The sequence below is a fragment of the Hesperophylax consimilis genome, chromosome 9, assembly GCF_061612785.1.
Source record: "Hesperophylax consimilis isolate HC1 chromosome 9, BYU_Hcon_1.0, whole genome shotgun sequence".
Lineage (NCBI taxonomy): Eukaryota > Metazoa > Arthropoda > Insecta > Trichoptera > Limnephilidae > Hesperophylax > Hesperophylax consimilis.
In genome coordinates this window covers 4,791,748-4,812,053 of record NC_142844.1, presented here as the reverse complement: position 1 = coordinate 4,812,053, position 20,306 = coordinate 4,791,748, and the positions used below count along the sequence as shown (strand labels likewise).

The window sequence follows — 20,306 nt, the reverse complement described above, 5'->3', positions numbered from 1 at the left end:
GTATTGGTTTAGTATGGTTTAGTTCGTTGCACGTGATGCTGACCGCAGATGGCCATGCGATTTCTTTCTTCTTGAACGTGGGGCTTGATTGCTATACACAATCCAAGTTACCTCACCGCTTAATATCACGTCACCTACAGACACTACAGTGGGCTTTATAAACAACACAACCACAAACCAATGAAGAAAACACCTCAAATAATATTAACTTTACAAAATTCCCCGTTTTGTTCGCTCAATGACTGCTGACGCGTTGACAGTAAATTAAGATAGCATATTTTCAATTGATGCTGGTTGACTGGCTGTCTTTCGGATTGCCTAAATGACAAATGATGGATTGAAATAAGTCACCCAGAATACTGCTAACGCAGCCACGAAACTGTATATTTTTCAGAACGACAAACATTCTCATATGTCAACCTGACAATCTCCTACTACCATCAAGTGGAGGAGTTAGTCAGATTAGGAATTGACCTCACGACGCCTGGGCGGGAACCACACGCTATGCCAACTATGTAACATGATTTTTGGGGTGTTGTGCCACATCTTCCTTCTTTAGACAACCTGTTATCTTTGTGTTAGAAACGTAATGCACAAACCGATGGATTTCTAAACTAAACACTCAACTTAAACTACTAATAACGAAAAAGATGCATGTTTAATTAGACAAATAAATTATAAATAAAACGTGGCAGTGATATTTATAACATATTTGTCTAGTCTAGTCTCGGTTTTTTTATCGTTTCATATAAAAAATCACAGTATCATTAATTTTTCTGAAATTTCGGTCGGTACCTTTGGTTTCATAGAGGTGCATATTTTAATTTTTTTGTGGTTAAATTCTAGATTTGAATATAAAGCGTGGTGTTTTCTCTTTGTAACACCATTTAGATCATATTTCTATACATGACATTAATGGAGACAACGATTTCTATGAGATCATATGAGCTATTTCAAAAAGCGAACAAATTGTAAAACCGAACAAATTAGCCGCAGGAGTTTATAATGGTCTGCCGTATTATATACTTCGTTTGAGGGCTTACATTTAGCTCCTAGCAATGTGTGTGGTGTTCAGCCAACAGCGAATCAGTCTGTAGGATGTTTCAGTTCATGAATCATTTTATATTCCGGTTTTGCTTTTACATAATATTTCTCAGTGTATTTTATTACCATCTTCACTGTTCGCCGCACACTAACAATCAAATTTATAATTAATAATATAAGGCGAGTCTCCTGCTACAAAATGTGTGAAATAAATGTTTTGAAAACATGAAACATTGGGGCGTGGCCTTACACACATGCTTTCCGAGACCGATGGGAAACAAAAACATTTGTGTTAGCATAAACAAATGTGTATGGCCACGCCCCAATGTTATTGCGCAGGAGACCTGGCTTAATGATCTCACCGAAACGCAGATATTTGAATGTTTTGCATTAGTTTCATTCTCTGTAATTTTTCTATTGATTCATTCTCTGTAATTTTTCTATTGATTCATTCTCTGTAATTTTTCTATTGATTCATTCTCTGTAATGCGTCTCAGAAAGGTTTACTTACTTTCTTTTATTTAATTTCTATCAATTTCATAAACTTCTTCATTACGTAACTTTTTTTATGCGTAGCCATTAAATGATTTGACCGGAGGGATAATAATAATAATATTTGGCTGATTTGTAAAGCGCCGTTTTGTGAAAAATCACCTCAAGGGCGCTGTACGAATAAACATATATTATAATAATTGTCTTATAACTCTAAGATTTATAATTATGAGTGGTGACTTAAATCTAAGACTTATAACTAGTGATTTATGACTAAGATTTATATCTGCTGGCTTCAAACTAGTGACGTACAATGACATACATGTAAGTTTTTAGATTTTCACGGCCAAAAGCATTTTTGTTGTTTGTTTTTGGGGTGTTATGCCGTGTTGCGCTAACTCCTTCTTTAGCCGTCGTTTCGGACAGCGTTGCAGTGTCCATCATCAGGGCAAATCCGGTAGATCCGAAGATGTGACGGATGATGTGATGTGGATCTGCCCTGATGATGGACACTGCAACGCTGTCCGAAACGTCGGCTAAAGAAGGAGTTAGCGCAACACGGCATAACACCCCAAAGACAAACAACAAAAATGACATACATATTTACAACTGTGGCTCAAAGTAATAGACTTACAATTAGCATAACATGTAAACGTCCAAGAAAGCACGGAACCATCAAGGAGATCAAATGATAAAAAATAGAAGATCAAGTTCGTATTTATGAGATAATAAATGAATATGGATATAGCATCGGTTCCATGATAACTCCTTTAAATGACAATACAACACACCTAAAGTGCTATAAAGTAATGAAAACAAAAACTAGGTTAAATAGGTTATAAATGTAACCATAAAAAGTCATGAAAAGTGATGAAACAAAAACATCACTTTTCATAACTTTATAGCCCTTTTTATAGTTGTATTGAATTGTCATTTTGAGGAGTTATCATGGAACCGATGCTATATCCATATTCATTTATCATCTCATAAATACGTACTTGATCTTCTATTTTTTATCATTTGATCTCCTTGATGGTTCCGTGCTTTCTTGGACGTTTACAACAACTTCTTCACCGTCATGTCTAAAAACTGAAGGCGTTCCTAAATTGACATTATATTCGTCGCGTGTTCGATTCCTCGGCTGGCTAAGTCCTCCATCACAACACAAGCAACATTTTCGGCTTTCTGTGGTGGTAGTAGGAGATTTTCAAACATTGTTGGGTTATTCGTAACCGGGGAATGTTTGTCTTTCTTTAAAAAAAAAAAAAAATTAAATCATGCGAGTGTTATGCTACGTATACATACGCGAGCCGAACTGCCAAGCTGAACCTCAACTTATGGGAAAGGAAGAAGCAACCACAAATAGCGCGATACGCCGCTTGCACTTGCTTCGTGCCTTTCCTGTAATTCGAGGCTCGGCTCGCGGTTCGGTTCGCAAATGTATACGTACCATTAGGTTAACGTCATTGTAGACAGACAATCTTGTGAGATAAATATCTCACTATGTTAGTATATTATATGTATAAAGAAGAATGTCTGTATCGGCTTTGTTATTTTTACTTACCACAGCAGTATACAAATCAACAGTTTTATTCTAAGATTTTTTATTATTTTTTTTTTTATTTTTTTTTATTTATTCTTTAATATATTTGTTAAACAATGGTATAGTATATTGTCCTCCACGCTAGGAGTTCACCTGTGTTGTGGAGGACTTTTTCAATTGTAAAGTTATATAATTCTAAAACAATACAGTGGAGTTGGTTACACAGAGAAACATTAAAAATTAAAATATAAAATCGATTTTTCCATAGTTATAACAGTAGTTTTTCCATAGTTATTCCAAAAAAATTGAAATATAAAAAATTAAATATTAACAGGATTGTAGCCAGTTCCTTATGTGTTTTTTGTATTCTGTAAGATTAGATGTTTTATATTGTGTTAGAAGTGAATTGAATAGTTTTATAGCCTGGAATCTGTAGTGTTTTTGTCCAAAGGATGTGTTGGTTTTTGGTATTAGTAGTTGGTGTGCATGTCTTGTTCTAGTATTGCGAGAAGTTTGTGAGGTTTTAAATGTGTTTAGGTTCTTGTAAAGGAAAGTAAGTATTTGTTTTGAATATAGTTTTTGAATCTTCAACACTGGGAATTGTTTAAATATGGTTGAAGTGGGTGTTAGTATTGGTACTTTAAGTATTATTTTTATTAAGGTTTTCTGAGCTTTATATATAGTGTGTCTATGTATTTTTTACTGGCATAGCCCCAGGCAATAATGCCGTATTCCATTATAGATTGTGCTATTGCGAGGTATATATTCTTAATATCAAATATGTTCAGTATATTTCTCACGTTTTTGAAAAAATGATTGATGAAATTTTGCAAACTTGACTCTCAATACGGAAGGAAGGCGACATTGTATATGAGATTTCTAAAAGCCACCCTCCACCCCCTTTTCCCACCCCTTATAGCAGAATTTAACACACACACACACACACATTATTACACACATTGGAAGACAGGCGTAAAATAGACGACTTAACTTTTTTATTCAAAATTCTAAACTCTAAATTCGACTGTTGTGAACTTCTCCAACTCATAAACTTACGAATACCTACAATAACAACACGACAAAATACACTATTCCACTGTAACACACATAAACGCAATTACATTGCGAACTCCCCAATACAACGGTTTCACACTATGGGAAACCAATACTTAGGTGATGTCGATATATTTAATATTAACTTTGCGAATTTTGTGGATCACGTAAAAGACTTATTTCAACACTATTCCTAAATGGAAGTTGTATTTTTGTAAACCAGTCAAATCGCTGTATTTTTTAATTTATTTTCTTGTTCTTTTTAATTTTGTTTCTTGCATATATTATTTTTTTAATGTAATTTTATTTTTATTATTTCTTTCTCATGTTTCGAAATTGTCTGTCGTCACCAAAATTGTACCACCTACACGTAAAAGCCCTCTGGGCGTTAAATAACTAAATAAATAAATTACTGTGTGCACCTGATTTTGAAAAAAAACAAAGTTTCGTAAATCCCGGGCAACGCCGGGAACTCTAGCTAGTTAAATATATAAGTATTATGTTTGTTACATTTATTGCCAAGTGAATTTGCTGCTATTTTTTGCCTTTGAATGTCCCCGTGTAAGAACTGCTCAGCTCACACTAATAGATGACTATCGCTCAGCTAGTATTTCTTCAATATTCTGTTTGTTTTCGTTGTTTACTCAGTTTGTACAACTGTGATGTTGACACACTTCTAAACGTGCGGCCTTTCATTTCAACGGGTTTCTTCTAAATTAATAATAATGTGTGGAATGAACTCGACATGTTGGCAAGTCATTAAATTCAATCATATTCACCCCAAGTTACTAGACAGCCCATGGAGACTTGATCCAATTTCAGAATATGTAATGAATGAGTGTCTTCCAAGTTAATAACTACGAAGGTTGGTAGTTAAATTCAATCCAGGACTTAATTGATTCCAGATACACCGTGGAGACATTTGAGCAGAATTACGGGATTAGCTGTATAATTTAGTCTAAGGCTGCAATACACAATAAATTGGTCGATGCATTATGTAAAGCAGAGTTTATACCAGAGTGGTAGACACGTAAGCATGCAGATCATAATATGTACCAGAGTGGTAGACACGTAAGCATGCAGAGCAGAGTATGTACCAGAGTGGTAGACACGTAAGCATGCAGAGCAGAGTATGTACCACAGTTGTAGACACGTAAGCATGCAGATCAGAGTATGTACCAGAGTGGTAGACACGTAAGCATGCAGAGCAGAGTATGTACCAGAGTGGTAGACACGTAAGCATGCAGAGCAGACTATGTACGAGTACCACAGTGGTAGACACGTAAGCATGTAGACAGAGTATGTACCAGAGTGGTACACACTACTATCATCACCCTTGTGAAATATACCATTCGAAATAAAATCTTTATTTTTCGGAATAACTTTATTGAGTAAAACCTCAAATTGTAATATTTAAATATTGAAGACAATATTAGTGATTTCTAAACGAAAATCTGAAACAGAAAAATCAGTAAAGGATACGGTCACATCTAGGATGTGACATATATAGGATATGACCTACTAATATTGTCTTATATAGGTACTAGGATATGACATCACTAATATTGTCTTCAATATTTAAATCGAAATAAAATCGTTGCTTGAAATGATAGTAGCTATGTTTAGCTCAGTGACCAGCTATGAATATTCCGGCACTTTCCAACCTTTTGTCCCCATCTCCTTCTCCTCCCCAATTCCTACATCATAGCAACATAACCAAAATATGGGATACCATACTCCCACTGACGCTTTTGCTGTAATAACGTTAAAACTATTAGTCCTCAGAGACCAGACCTTTGCTCTTGGCCGAATAGTTAACAATATTAGATCGGACATCTTTATAAAAAGACAAAACCTAGTGGTTAGTATTTTCGATTTATCCCTTTCAAATTTCAGCCGGATAGTTGGTCTAATGTGGGTCAATATACGGCCATATACTAAATAGTGTAAAAAATCCGGCCAATACCCTTTGTATATGTATAAGTGGACTTTAAAAGTTTTAGTTTAGTTTCCAGGTGAATCGGATAATCGTCTTATATTACTGTATCGGCTTTGAGAATGACATATTTGTTATTGCAGCTGCACATTGAGAAGATAAACAAACCACCCGCTATGCAGCACTAGGCATTTAGTTTGTTCTCAGTGGAAGCAGCAAAGCGATAACATACAAATTATACAATTTCAAGGCTTTGCTTCCGTAACGGTTATATTTACGTCAATTATTGTCTTCATCTCCTCACTTCAAACAATGTGAATGAAGTCACGGTGACGTAATTATTGGGAAGACCAAATAAATGGGAGTTGCGGTTAATGGGATGCTGTGTAGTGGTCGTAATTTATTTTTTATGTGAATATCTCACAAGAGTCCCAACTACTGCCTACCGTCTGGAGCCACTGAGACTATGGAATTCCCAATTGGGGTATGTTGTTAGGCTGAAGTAAGTAGGGATGGTAAAGAAAGATGGGGAAGTATGTATCTGGCTATTCAGATCTGGTCACCAAACACGGCTAAAGCCATTTCAAGCAACGTTTCAATTCTGAATGATAGTCTTACACCAGGGAGATACCGAGAGTATCTTCCACTATGTAACATGCCTTAAATGTACGTTTTATTATTTCCTTGAGAAAATAATCAATTTAGCTGCCGTGCCTGTGGCCTGGGAGTCCAAATGTCTTATGTAAATTAACGATATAGGTTTTCCATTAAAATGAGGGTAGTTCTCTCATCTAGATTCAGCTACCTAAAAGTATCGCGTTTGTCTCGCTGAACTTCGTATGGCATCGCCAACCTACTACCTACTAGGTGAATGCAGCCACTACATAACCAATAATAACCCAAGCAACACATGCGCGATACGAGAGTAAAGAGTGTAGCCCTGGAGCTCGCCACCGCTAGTGAAGTCTTGGAAAGTACCCGATTGTTTGAAACTATTGGGTAGATGTACGTTATGCAATATTATACCATGTTATAATTCTTGAAATTGCAATTAAAAATGTTTTATTTTTTTATTTATTAACATTAAAATCTGCTAAACTACTTATGTAGTTTGTCAGCAGGTACATAATGACAACATTTTTGCAATAACATGGTACAATGGTAAAACAGTATGTAGGTATGTATAATGTTGATGATAAATTAACAATAAATGACAAGTTGGTTAAATTACAGAATTGTATAAATATAAATATGTAAGAAGCAGTATAAGCCTCATACATAGACTAAATACAACTAGACTAGGTGTAACCAGTGAAAAATAACACCAACTCAATTTTGTTTTGGTTCACGTGCACATTTATGAAAAGGTGCACGCATTGTGTCGCAATGCGAAATGGGCACTGTGCATTGCGTTTTACCTTTTGTTGGTCTAGAGTTAAGCTATTTTGCTTGTCAGCTATGCTGGGCAAGTTCATTTTTTCAATCACAAAAATAACCCAGTTCCAAATATTTTAGATTGTACCTATCACGGACTTTATTTTAGAAAATGTAATCAGCTATCTGAATACAAAAATATATCAGTACCTTACAGATCGATTGAGGGCAGCGTATTAACAAATGTGAAAAATTCAACGAGATTAGATTTATTTCCGGCAAATTTGTGACGTCACATGCATAACACACCTCCAAGTGATTCGACCAATAGGGTGATTCAAGTTAATTATTATCACGTAGTGAACATACGAAAATCACGCAACCAACGCGTGATACTTATGGATGTATTAGTCGTCTAGCGTTGACACGCATTGAGAGGCGCGACAACTCATGTGTATGTGTGATTTATTTGGTCCGTGCATTTTGCTAATCAGGGTTGTATTAAGTCGTCATTGCCTTTCGGGCTTCGCCTTTTCGATTTTTTGCAGAAGAATTGATAGAAATAAAATTGCGTCATTTAATAACTTCATTTATTTTTTGTGTATTTTCGCTTAGGTTTCCACATAAACCGGAAAAAAATGGAGAAATGGTTAGAAGCAATCCGCATTCAATTATGTGACAATAACTGGGTACCATCAGCAGGAAACCGCGTTTGCTCTAATAATTTTCACGCCAAACATATTTATTCAACTGCAAGCGGCTTCCGACGTGTAGACTGAAAAGCTTTGCCTGTTATTCCGGTAATTATTTGGTTTGATTTTCGTGTGAAAACTTAAGCAAGTTTATTATGTATTGATTGGTTTTAATTTTTAAGTTTTTTTTTAAAACAGGTTTTAATTGATAATGTCGTTGTTTATTGGACAGTTGCTGTCCACCATGGCCACAGGTCCTGCGAAAAGAGATACCGTCATTGTTTCTTCTCGAACAGGACTGGTTCTGGATCCTGCTGAAACTTCTTCTGTAATCGACAAGCCGGTTGTTCCTCTACCAGAATTGCAACAACCGATGTGCGTGAATGCCGTAAATAACACGTAAAATTCTATTTAACGGGCGTAAATAAATAAATAAGTATGTATTGTAATCATGTAACCTCCACCCCCTCCCCCCTTACCACTCTCCCATACGATCCCTAAAGCTCTGTCCTCATCATTGCTGCTTATTCATTTGCGAACCGGAACGCGAGCCGAACTACGAATTATGGGAAAGGAACGAAGCAATCTTATATTTCTTAATAAGTCGTGGTTCAGCTCGCTTGTGAACACGCAACATTACTCTCTCTTTATGTTAATCTTACATTATGTTTAATGAAAAGTCGTTTAGTACTTAGGTTAGTTTTCAATAATGCTATCTTGAAGAAGGTTGATAAACTAGTTGACACAATGTCTCAATTCTAACAAAGTGGTTGAAGACAAAATAACTTTTAATTGAATGATAGTAGTATGATTATTTAATGCTACATAGTGTTGTTCAAGTCTCTATAATTTTTATGTTACTGTTAAACGTTTTACTAATATTATTTTATATTCATCAGCTTTAATTATTTTGTATAATTTTCGATAGCTTACTAGATATATTCTGTATTAAAATGCATGCAAAAGCCCGACTGGGAATAAAACCAAAGAAAATAAAATGATGTCAAGTCACAAAGTGATTGCTTTCTTCAATATTTATATACCATTCTATATAAATACTATGGTAAATTAAAAAAAAACCTATGCACAGTAATAAAAATTTAAACGTTTTTGGTTCTATAGGACCTGTATAAAATTCAAAAACACAAATAAAATAAATTAAAATCAATTTGTGTTTTTTATCAATTCTTTTCCTGATTCAGCCCTTATTCAGCACATAAAATTTGCTGTAAGTGTTAGTTTCTTTTTGGTTTTATGTCAATATTACAACACCTCTGACAACAAATTCTCCGTGCTTTCGCTTACGAGTTTGAACGGTTGTACAAAGAGTTTAAACAGAGTTGGGTTGTTAAGTTCATCTCCATATTTGTGACGTACGCGCTATGTGGGGTCATTTTTAAAATGGATTTAATATAGACAGGGCCAATCTAGTATAATACATCAATGGCCTCATATAACAAAAAAAAGCACAAATGAATTTAATATGAACAAATGAATATAATCAAGTGAATATAATCAACAATTTGTGATAGAAAATTTAATGTTTCAGTAAAATATATTTTGTTCCATCTTAGCCTAAATAGCAGTTAACTTGAAAAGAGGGTTATTTCACAGAATTTGAACAATTCATCAATTTTCAAAAAATTCAAAATCTGTAAAAGTTCTACTCATTATCTATTTTTGGATCACCATGGGTCGGTTGTTTCTAGTACCTAGATAATAATAGAACCTAAATAGGACTTTTCACAGAACTTGAATTTTACCTTTGATATTTGATGAAGCCTTTATCCTCAAAAAAACTTGAGATAACGTTTTCCTAATAATAAAGGCTTGCCCTATTTGCATGTGAGTGTTTGTGTATTTTTATTCATAAGAAATATATAATAGTCACACTCTATCACCTCGAAAGCCTACTCAAAGTAACACGAAATAATGTATTGCGTAGTAAAGTACAGGAAGTAGAAAAACTTGCTTGAAAGGGCCGAGATCAATAAGTAATACATTAGTGTACAATATAATATTGTTACTATTTTCATTGTTGAAAAATTGATTTATGTATTTGAAATAAGCAAAATCGTTTGTTCAGGGAAGAGAGCATCGTCTCTACTCTCCATTCCCATTTGGTTCCCTGAAGGCCCCGCAAGGAAAGAGTTCACGGACAGCCTCAACTCTCCTGTCCATTCCTACTTGGTTCCCTGAAGGCCCTACGAGGGAAGAGGGCGTCGTCTCTACTCCCCACTCCTCCTTGGTTCCCTGAAGGCCTTACGAGGAAAGAGATAGTTTTAAAATAGTCTAATCTTCATCCCACGAGTATCTAGGGAAATAGAAGGTCCTCTCCAGCAGCCCCCAACGTAAGCAAGCAGCCGTGCACAAAAATATGCGACGCGCGACGCCCCGTCAAATATCTTAGGAATCTTAACGATATAAGCAATGAAGTCGTGTAAAAACAATATTCAGCGCGCGGCCCGGCCTAATGGATGAACCTACGGTCGACTTTGCCCTAGCAGGCATAGAAAATTAATCTTTCCGTGGGGTTTATTTGAATTATTTTTGATGAACGTATTACTAAACTCTCAAATGTTTCTAGAAGGATTCCTCGGCAAGTTACTAATTCATCGTCTAGAAAAGTAAAATCTGGTGACTACCGCCAATATCATAGTTTAAAAACGTTTTATAAACTTTTAAAACCGTGTTTCTTAAAATATTTTAAATATAAGTAACTTACATCCATAGGAATCCCTCTACAAACATTTGATATATTAGTAATACGTTCATCAGAAATAATTTAAATGTGAGCGTCGAGCAAATCCCCGTTTTTAAAGTCTAATGTTGCCTTAACCCAAACCTTAGAGACTCGCCTATTAATTTGGCGGGTAAAATTCATTCAATTGAGTTTTACTTGCGTAGAAATTTTATTGAAATTCAAATATGTATTTTTTTTATTTTTATGTTATTAGGTACAATATTTTTTACAATTCAGGTTTTCCAGTAATGTAGGCCTCACTGGGTGGCTTGCCCGTGCTGAGGCCTTCATTTTATAATATGAAATATAAACTACATAATACATTTAATGAGAAAAATTATACATTTAAAATTAAAAATACATAATAATATATTTAAAATTAAAAAAAATAAAATAGTAAGTACATTGAAAATAATCTTGTGTGTTTGTGAGTGATGTGTGTTTATATTGGTTTTGTGTGTTACGTGAAGGTTTTATTTGTATTTTATGCTATGAAATTTTGGTAATATTGTCTTTTTTGTTCTTTAATCCATTTTGTAATTTTGTGTGTGAATTTATTTTTATTTTCCTCAATTTTAATTTCAAGTTTTAAACTGTTGAAAGCTTTTATTGCATGGTATTGGTAGTGTCTTTGTCCAAAGCTTGAATTTACTGTCGGAGTTTTTATGTTTTCTTTGTACGCTTGTCTAACTGGTCTGTTGGTGTTATTTTGTGTATGTTGAAAATTTTTTTTTGTCAAAAATGTAGTTTAGTAGTGTTTTAACGTATAATTGTCGTATATCGAGTACGTCACAGCTGTTGAATATTTGGTCTGTATCAGTCAGTCTATGTTTTTTTAGTATTACCTTTAAGATCGTTTTCTGTGCGGTTTCTATGTAATTGATAGCCGAGTTTGTTGCTCCTCCCCAAGCAATAATTCCATATTCTATTATTGATTGGCAAAGTGCAAAATATATTGTTTTCAATTGTTTTATTTTATATATTTTTCTTATGTTTAGGAAAATGTGTATTGTTTTGAGAAGTTTATTTGTGATTTGTTTGATGTGAGGTATCCATCTAAGGTTATGGTCAATTACGATTCCTAGATACTTTATTTGTTCTGTTTTTTCTAGAGGAGGGCAATTGCAGATGTTGGTGTTTAAACATTCGTGTATTTTTATGGTGTTTGTGTTGTTTTTTGGCTGTCCCGTGTTATTTATACTGTATGTTGTGAACTTTGTCTTTGATGTGTTAAGTGTAAGTATGTTTGAGTCTAGCCATGTTTTCACTTGCGACATTCCCAAATTCGCTATGTTATATACATTATTCCAATCCTTAGATTTGAAGAGTAAAACTGTGTCATCAGCATAGTTAACTATTTCTCCGTCCATTTTCATGCTGCAAAGTTCATTTATGTAAATAGTAAAAAGAACGGGCCCTAGTATGCTTCCTTGTGGAACTCCATATGTAATCGGCAGTGGTTTACTAGTATGGTTGTTAATTTTGACTTGTTGTGTTCTGTTACTCATATAACTTTTTAATAGTTGAAGTTCCTTGAAATTTATTTGTTTATTGCACTTAAATATAAGTAGGGGTTTTTTTACATACTTTTTACCACACCTGTTTCACCAGGGATATCCTCTGTCGAGACAGGTTTGTTACTTTACAAATATTTTATTTTAACAAAAGGTTTAATATTTGATGATAACCGCAATAAAAGGACAAGAGAACTTCTTATATTGAGTTTTGCATGTAGAGAATTTAAAAATAAATGTAAAGGGTTTTTCCACCTGATTATTAGTTAAAACGCTTGAAGAATACATAAAAAGTCATTTTTTAACAAATTGTTACTTCGTGAGATTTACCTTTGAACCGAAGATACGTTTTATTACATAATATTAGTATGATAATGATGGCAACGCCCCTCATTAAATCTTCGTTCGCTTTGCCTATGATGTAGGTATTATTATACATAATCTTGCCCGTCTGCGCTCTAATTGATCTATAAATATCTATCAGACCCGCCCGGTTTCACGTAAAAGTGAACATGCCGTGCATGAATGAGAAAAGCATTAATTTAACCAAGCTCGTCATCCCACGGGTCGGTAAGCAATTGACATAAACCGTTGTAAGACCCTGCGCAGGAAAGTTTCACACTGAACTGCGCTGCAGACCGTTGCGTTACTTTGTCACGCCGAAATCAACTCGCTTTCTAACTGTTCATCCATTCTAAGTCTCGTGTCATTGTCTTGTGTGATCATCACAAGAGTTCTGAATGAGAATTCTGCCAGATCCTGTGGTACTATGGCCTATTGCCCTTTTGGAAGTTGAAGGAAGTGGAGAATGGGAATCGCTCCGTAAGCAATTGTTTTGATTCTGAATAATTGTCTATCACCAGGACAATACTGTGAGTATCCTTTACTCTGGAGCGAGGTGCATTCTTTCTTCTAAATTCCCTCCATCACCAATCGTCAAATATTAGATGTTTCCTTTAAAATTAGGTAGTCCGACGATTTTCTTTCGATACACGGTGCGCAGTTTTGTTTACAAAAAACCAGATGCTTCTACGAATCAATATTTTTTACGTATCCGTTCATTCTACATCGCTCGTACCGATAGTCGGTGACCAATACACGCGATATAACTGCTAATCGTAAAGGTGTCCACTGGCTTATCTTTCCACTATCGTGGCATTTGACAGCCGTAGAATAATGAGTTCGCATTGGGAATGTCCAACAAAAAGCCATAGATAGCTTTTACAAAGTTGACACAACATAATTGTTATGTGCTAACGCGTAACATATGACCTCGTGCGCTAATATAGTAAAAAAATAGTGATCACTTATCGGCAGCATGGTCGTCATTATTTTGTGGTAGGTATCACATCAACATAATATATCCAACCTGTTTGCTTAATCAATAACTGATATTTCTCTTATCTGTTGCAGACTAATAGATATATATTTCGGTTCTAAGGGATCCCCTCAGTTTTTGGATCAATGTGTAATGTGCTTATGACTACAGCGTAAAGATTATATCGGTTTGTTGGTGTGAAGGTCATGACTAGGGCGTTATTTTTAAAGCTAGGATGATGAGATCTTTTAACAGTAACGTTTATGTTTTCTGTTGAATTCAACAATATTATCATTATTAAAAACGGAAATAATGACTGTTATTGATGCATATTAATAATTCCAATCAATTTTTACAGTTCATTAAATTTTCTGTGTTTACAGCCGCAAAACAAATTCATATAAGATCAGAGCACTAAAAGATTCATGATTATGTTTTCTTCATCAAAGTGAATGAATATAAATCGAGTAATGTAAACAATTTTGTATATTTAGGACGTTGTTGTTTTAAGGGGTTCCACATGGTTCTATTTTGGGACCCATTGTAATCAACCTTAAAATATAGCTGAGAGGGAGGATCGACTTTTTCTTGCAACATCTTTTAATTACTTCAGTTCTTTTTATTCAAAATAGTAAATTTATTGTATATTTACTATTAATCCATAGAAACCAGAGCTTTCTATGGACTAAGTTTTATTTACTAGGTCAGCCGTGAAATCTGTTCCAACCAACAAAATTCAGAATGGTAGTTGTGTATTGCTCAATTCGAATATTTGAATACTCATCTTATATTGAATATATTGTATTCTATTATTTCACACTGTTTGTAAATTATATATTTATACAGTTTAGCTTATCTATTCTGCGCAATTTTAAATGAATGACAGTCTTTATAATAATCAGTAGTAACTTGGGTTTTAATTGTGATAATCCTAGATTATGATAATACACCAGCTTATGATTTCCACAACTCGTTATTAAATCATGAGTATGGTAAGTGGAAGATATAATTTTTTTTATTACGAAAATCTCAACTTTTTTAACCTCAAGAATTAATATAAATGAAGTGTTCCAGGAAAGTAAGGATAAGATTGGATGCAGTGTTGTTTTTTCTAGAATGATGAGTATCTAATTGCGATTTATTTAACCATATAACAAAAGAACCGTGAACTTTTCCCCACAAAAGATTATTTACTAGCCAAATACGCAAGGTTGGTCACGGTGGCTTAAAATCACGGTACTTTAAAATCACCCTGATCAGTAAGAAAGCGTGAATTAGTATGTCAACTGTATTTCCATTATGTGTAAAACATTATATTAACTATGAAACTTTTTTTTTTGTATTGAGAAGCAGAAAAAACTCTCGAATTGTGAGTTCTGGCGTCCTGAAAGTTGCTCAACTTTTTCTATCTTGAATTTCTAGGTCAATTATGTAAACAACCTCGCAAACTCATTCACGAATGAATCTTCTTACTATCTTTTGAATATTTGACTGTCAATGAGGATTGAAACTCTGGCAAAGATGGGTATTGATAAAATTTGAACCTAAAACTATTAAATAGGATAGTATTAACACGTATTCATTCAGTGTGTCCAAATCCATTGGATGGGTCTCTACCTCTCTAGTGAAGGCTCACATTGCGTCTTATTTATCAATGCGACGTACGATCACGTTTTGAATTTTAAATTGTATCTGTCTCAAATGCCCTCTTTCTGTTCTCGTAATTCAGTGCACGTTGTAAAAATTTCGCCGAAACAAATTTCACGGATTGCGAGGATCTGGCCGTTTTGTCACACGTGATTAGCCAACGCAGTTGGGATCTTTGCTTAAACAAAAGATTATAGATTCTATGACAGTAAAAAGTTGCTTAACATGACGTAGCCTTGCTGTGAAATACTTGAATTGTGCATGTGCTGTGCATGCCTCCACGAGATTTAATCGGAGTTTTGAGGTTGCTTTGGTTATACTAGCAACGTTTTTCATAGAGTAACCACAACTATTGATCTTATCGCTTTCTCGATGTGCATGGCATTCAAGTAATTCTCCTGGCATACATAAACATCACGATTTAATGTGATTTTATTATAAAATGTATTGAAATACATTGTTAGTTTTATCAAAATAACCTTAGTATAAATAAAATAAGCCATAATATTTTTTACTGCGTCCGAAATCTGATTCAGTGAGATAAAGACTAATTCAAATCGAAATTCCTCAACTCAACTGGAAATGATTATTTTCTTCCAATGTCTGTTTGATTGTTATGTATTTGCATAAAATTGACATTCAAGGATCATTGAACTGATTGATTTTGTTTTATATGTGCAGATTTCTCTACTATTAATTACGTATACACCGGTTTCCTTTCTTATTGGTCTTTTTTCTTTATTCTAATATAATTGGTGGCTGTCATCATACTGCAGAATATAATATCTCTCCCATCTATTTGCTACTGCCTTTGTTTTTGGTGTGTTATTTTATTTTTTGGCCTTCGTCTATTTTCGTCGCTGGTTTTTCGCTAACATCTCCATATAGTCATGATCTACGCTATAGAGGGTATTATGCAGTTTCACAGAAAATATATGTAGTTGGATATTTATGAAAATTTATTAACTGAATTAATCACCGACTTTTATGGTGTCACTGAAAAGCCTATGAGATTATGGGAAAATTGTGAATTTACCGTGATAAGTAAATGATACGAATTCAGCAAGCTAAATGATTAGGAATCGGAAAGTTAAACGATTAGGAACTTAAATATTCGGTTTGTGGGCACGAAGGTTAAACAATGCCATGAATCAGCAGTCTTATGAATTTGTAGTGAGATTCATCATTTTATTCACTTTTGAATTATTTCCTCTTTTCACAATGAATCGCTTAATTTCTTTGTAACATACTATCTTCGACAAAGTAAGCTTTACCGGATGATCGGGAACATTTTTAATTCCCCGGGATCGGGGAATTTTCTCTAACTGTGCGGGCTCTAATAAAGTTAGCAATAATGACAAGTACTAGCAATAATGACAACACCTTGGATATTTTTTCTCCCGCTAAACCGGACCACTTGAATGAAGTGTCTCGTGGCACCTGCTCTCCAGTGTGTGTAATTTACACACACAATCACCTGATTGTGTGTGTAATTTAACAGGCAAGCGAAGCGCCCTACAAAACGAATGGGGCATAACTCAAGGTTCCATTTTGGGTCTTCTTTTATTTAGAAAAACACAAAAATCGCTTTTGTCGTTTTGAATTACGTAATAATATAAAGTGTAAGCTAAGCAAGGATTTGGATCTCATTATTGTGATTGTTTTAGATACAAAGTATGATGGACAGCATGGAGTGTTACACAATATCCACCAACACAATATAAAATAATGATCAGAGAGCCTAGAGTTGTCTTCATCCAACCGTAATAGGATGAAATATAGTTAGGTACATACTTGTAATGATACGTATAAGTAAATCCCTGACAAGTACAGGGTTTTCCAATAAGAGGTGTTATTTTGGTATTCAATCGTAAAAGATCAATGGTTTTGTTGCTTGTGTGGCACGTAGCCAGATCAATACCATCCAATTCCGGTCATAAAAAATCATTAATCATCTTTCGATAGCGATCCATTCACCGTAACTGTTGCTCCAGCCTCATTTTCGAAAAAGTAAGGTCCAATGACTCCGCCGGACCATAAACCGCACCAAACAGTCACACGTTGAGGATAAAAAGGCTTTTCAACAATAACTCTTGGGTTTTCCGAGCCCCAGATGCGACAATTTTGCTTGTTGACGAAGCCACCGAGGTGGAAATGGGCCTCATCACTCAAGAAGATTTGCATTTGATTCACTCAAGTGAATTTTAATAATTTCAATGCGTTGTTAAAGCGTGTATCGTTCCATTTTTATTAATGGCGTAGTTTCTACTTGTCAAATGTCAAAAAATGACAGCTTCAAAAGTAACATCTACCGAAATAGCGGGCTATTCAAAATAACACCTCTTATTGGAAAAGCCTGTAGTTAAGGTGCTAATAACGGAGATATTATGTGCGATTCGTTTTAAACGAGCCAAAACCCCATTTGCACTGTCTGGTCCACCAAAAAAATCGTGCCTTTCATGTTTTATTTTCGACCGGATTCACGTGAAGAGATAAGATCGGCCTTAAAAAACTTGATCCCACGCTTATCGCTATTTCTCGAGATTAGTGTTCGCAGACCGAAAGCAAATCACGTTTCACATAAGTCCACTTCATTCTTATCAGTGAAGTAAGTATACTTGTAAAAAGTGTACACAGGTGTCTATCAAACACCTGGCCCGGCTTCAATTAAGGAGGAAACACATTATTAAAACGCGACGCGACGCCACGTCTCGACACCCGATGTGCACCGTGCACATTACCAACACGCGACGCCACGACATACTAGCAATTTCTGAATACAGTTATCTAACAGCAGTGGAAGTGAATGGTTTTGTACTATGGATTTAATAAATAACGAGTCAGATGAAGACTTTGAAGAAGATTTGATGCAAATTATGGGTACATATATGATACTTAAACGACTCAAGAAAAATAGAATAACTAGGCGTTACTGAGTTCATGAAATAAATCAAAAGAGAAGTATGTGTGGTGAATATCATACTCTGTATCCAGACTGACTTCAAGATAATGAAAGATTTCATATGTATTTTCGGGTTACTAAAAATACATGAATTTATTCAAAGTGACATACACAAGATTATTTCTCACAGTATGATCCCTGTATATAGCTAAACTCATGTCATATAGAACAGGATATTCTCACAGTATGATCCCTGTATATAGCTAAACTCATGTCATATAGAACAGGATATCGTTTTACCAACTCAATTAATTGTTCGTCGGTCATTTCGCAAAATAAATGCAAAAATAATATTAAATTGGCATAAATTCCGTATATTCTCTGTGACAGTTCTCGAACGACTGACGCGTGGCGTCGGGTGTTGTTTAGAAACATACTGCGCAGGCCGAGTCGGGTGGCGAGTTTACCCCCACCATGGGCAACACACCGACCTGGCACGTCTGGATCGGGTGGCGTGTGCGCGCATGGCGTCGCGTCGGATGTTTATAGTGTGATTCTGGCGATAAGAAAACAATACATTTGATTCGACTCAACACGCATAGCGTTTCATCGGGTCGCGTCGGGTTTTAATAATGTGTTTCCACCTTTATTCAATTAGAATGAATCATAATGTTATGTACATGTATAATGACAACATGTTATGTTCGTTTATCTGGTTTATTAAGAATTTTGTGGTTTTAGCAACTTTATTTAGAATCTACGTTAGATCATTGCCATAAATTTATAGTATCAGCCTTATAATATTTCTTTATCATTAAATGAACACGTGCAGAAAGAAGGTCATCACAAGACTGCACAAACGAGGGTTTGCTCGACGCTCGCATTTTAATTATTTCTGATGAACGTATAATTACAATCTCAATTTTTTCTAGAGGGATCCCTATGGATGAAAGTTATTCATATATAAGATTAATAAAAACAGGACCTTACCATTCAAATATTTTATGCAAAACGTTTTAAACATTTTTATCACGCATTTTTTTCAACTATAAAATTAGCGGTAAGCACCAGCTTACCTACGCGATGAGTAAGAACTTTCTGAGGAATCCCTCTAGAAACATTTGAAATTTTATTAATACGTTCATCAAAAATAATTAAAATAAACTCCACGGAAAGATTGATTTTCTATACCTTGTAACGTAGATTGTCACCACATATTATTTTAAACTCACCGTATACCGGTTATACGCTCCACCATAGCTTGCAGCAATAAGGGGTATTGAAATGATGACACAGCAATATCAATTGTGATATAATAACATGAATGTATATTTTTATATTTAAACATTGATTACAAGAGCAAGACTTAAATTTAGAAAATCAGGGGTGGTTGGCTATTTGATAGCACAACGTAATTTGAACTCGGCCACGACATTTACTCGTAAAATTATATTAACTATAAAGCTTAAAATAAGACATCACTAATGAGCGCCAGTCTAGAAAACTCTTCTAAACGAATTTATAAACATGGTGATATCTAAGAGATTATGTGTCTAATTCATGTGGATTAATAAAATTGTCTCACGTGCGTATATTAAATCTCCGACATCCAAGCAGCCCGTCCTGCGATGTGATTCCCTCTCGCCTCGAAAACCAACTGCCGGCTTCTCTGGAATTCAACGCTCAGTTTCTTTGAATCCACCGAGTGGCGGCTGAAATTTGATGCCAACGCGTGTCTAGAAGTCTTGCTATGTAAGCGGACAGTTCCTACCGCTACAACCTGATAGGGCAAAGTCGACCGTAGGTTCATCCATTACGCCGGGCCATGCGCCGAATATTGTTTTTACACAACTTCATCACTTATGTCGTTAAGATTTCCACTTTATTTTAGAGATTTGATTGCTGCTTTACTCACGTCGTTAAGATTCTGTCTTTATTTCAGAGTATTGTAATTGTGCAAAAACTAAAAATTCTATTATCTTAAGGTTATCATTTTATATCCTTTAGTACTCATATTTAATGAAAATTAAATGCTCCGTTCCTATACC

The 20,306-nt window shown here is 34.9% G+C and overlaps 1 protein-coding gene across 1 annotated transcript in view; it reads left to right on the top strand.

The window, feature by feature from the left end:
* The window catches only part of LOC149420823 (acyl-CoA Delta-9 desaturase), a 109,348-nt gene that overhangs the window by 4,731 nt on the left and 84,311 nt on the right, over window positions 1-20,306 (top strand). The gene's annotated exons all lie outside the window — the stretch shown is intronic.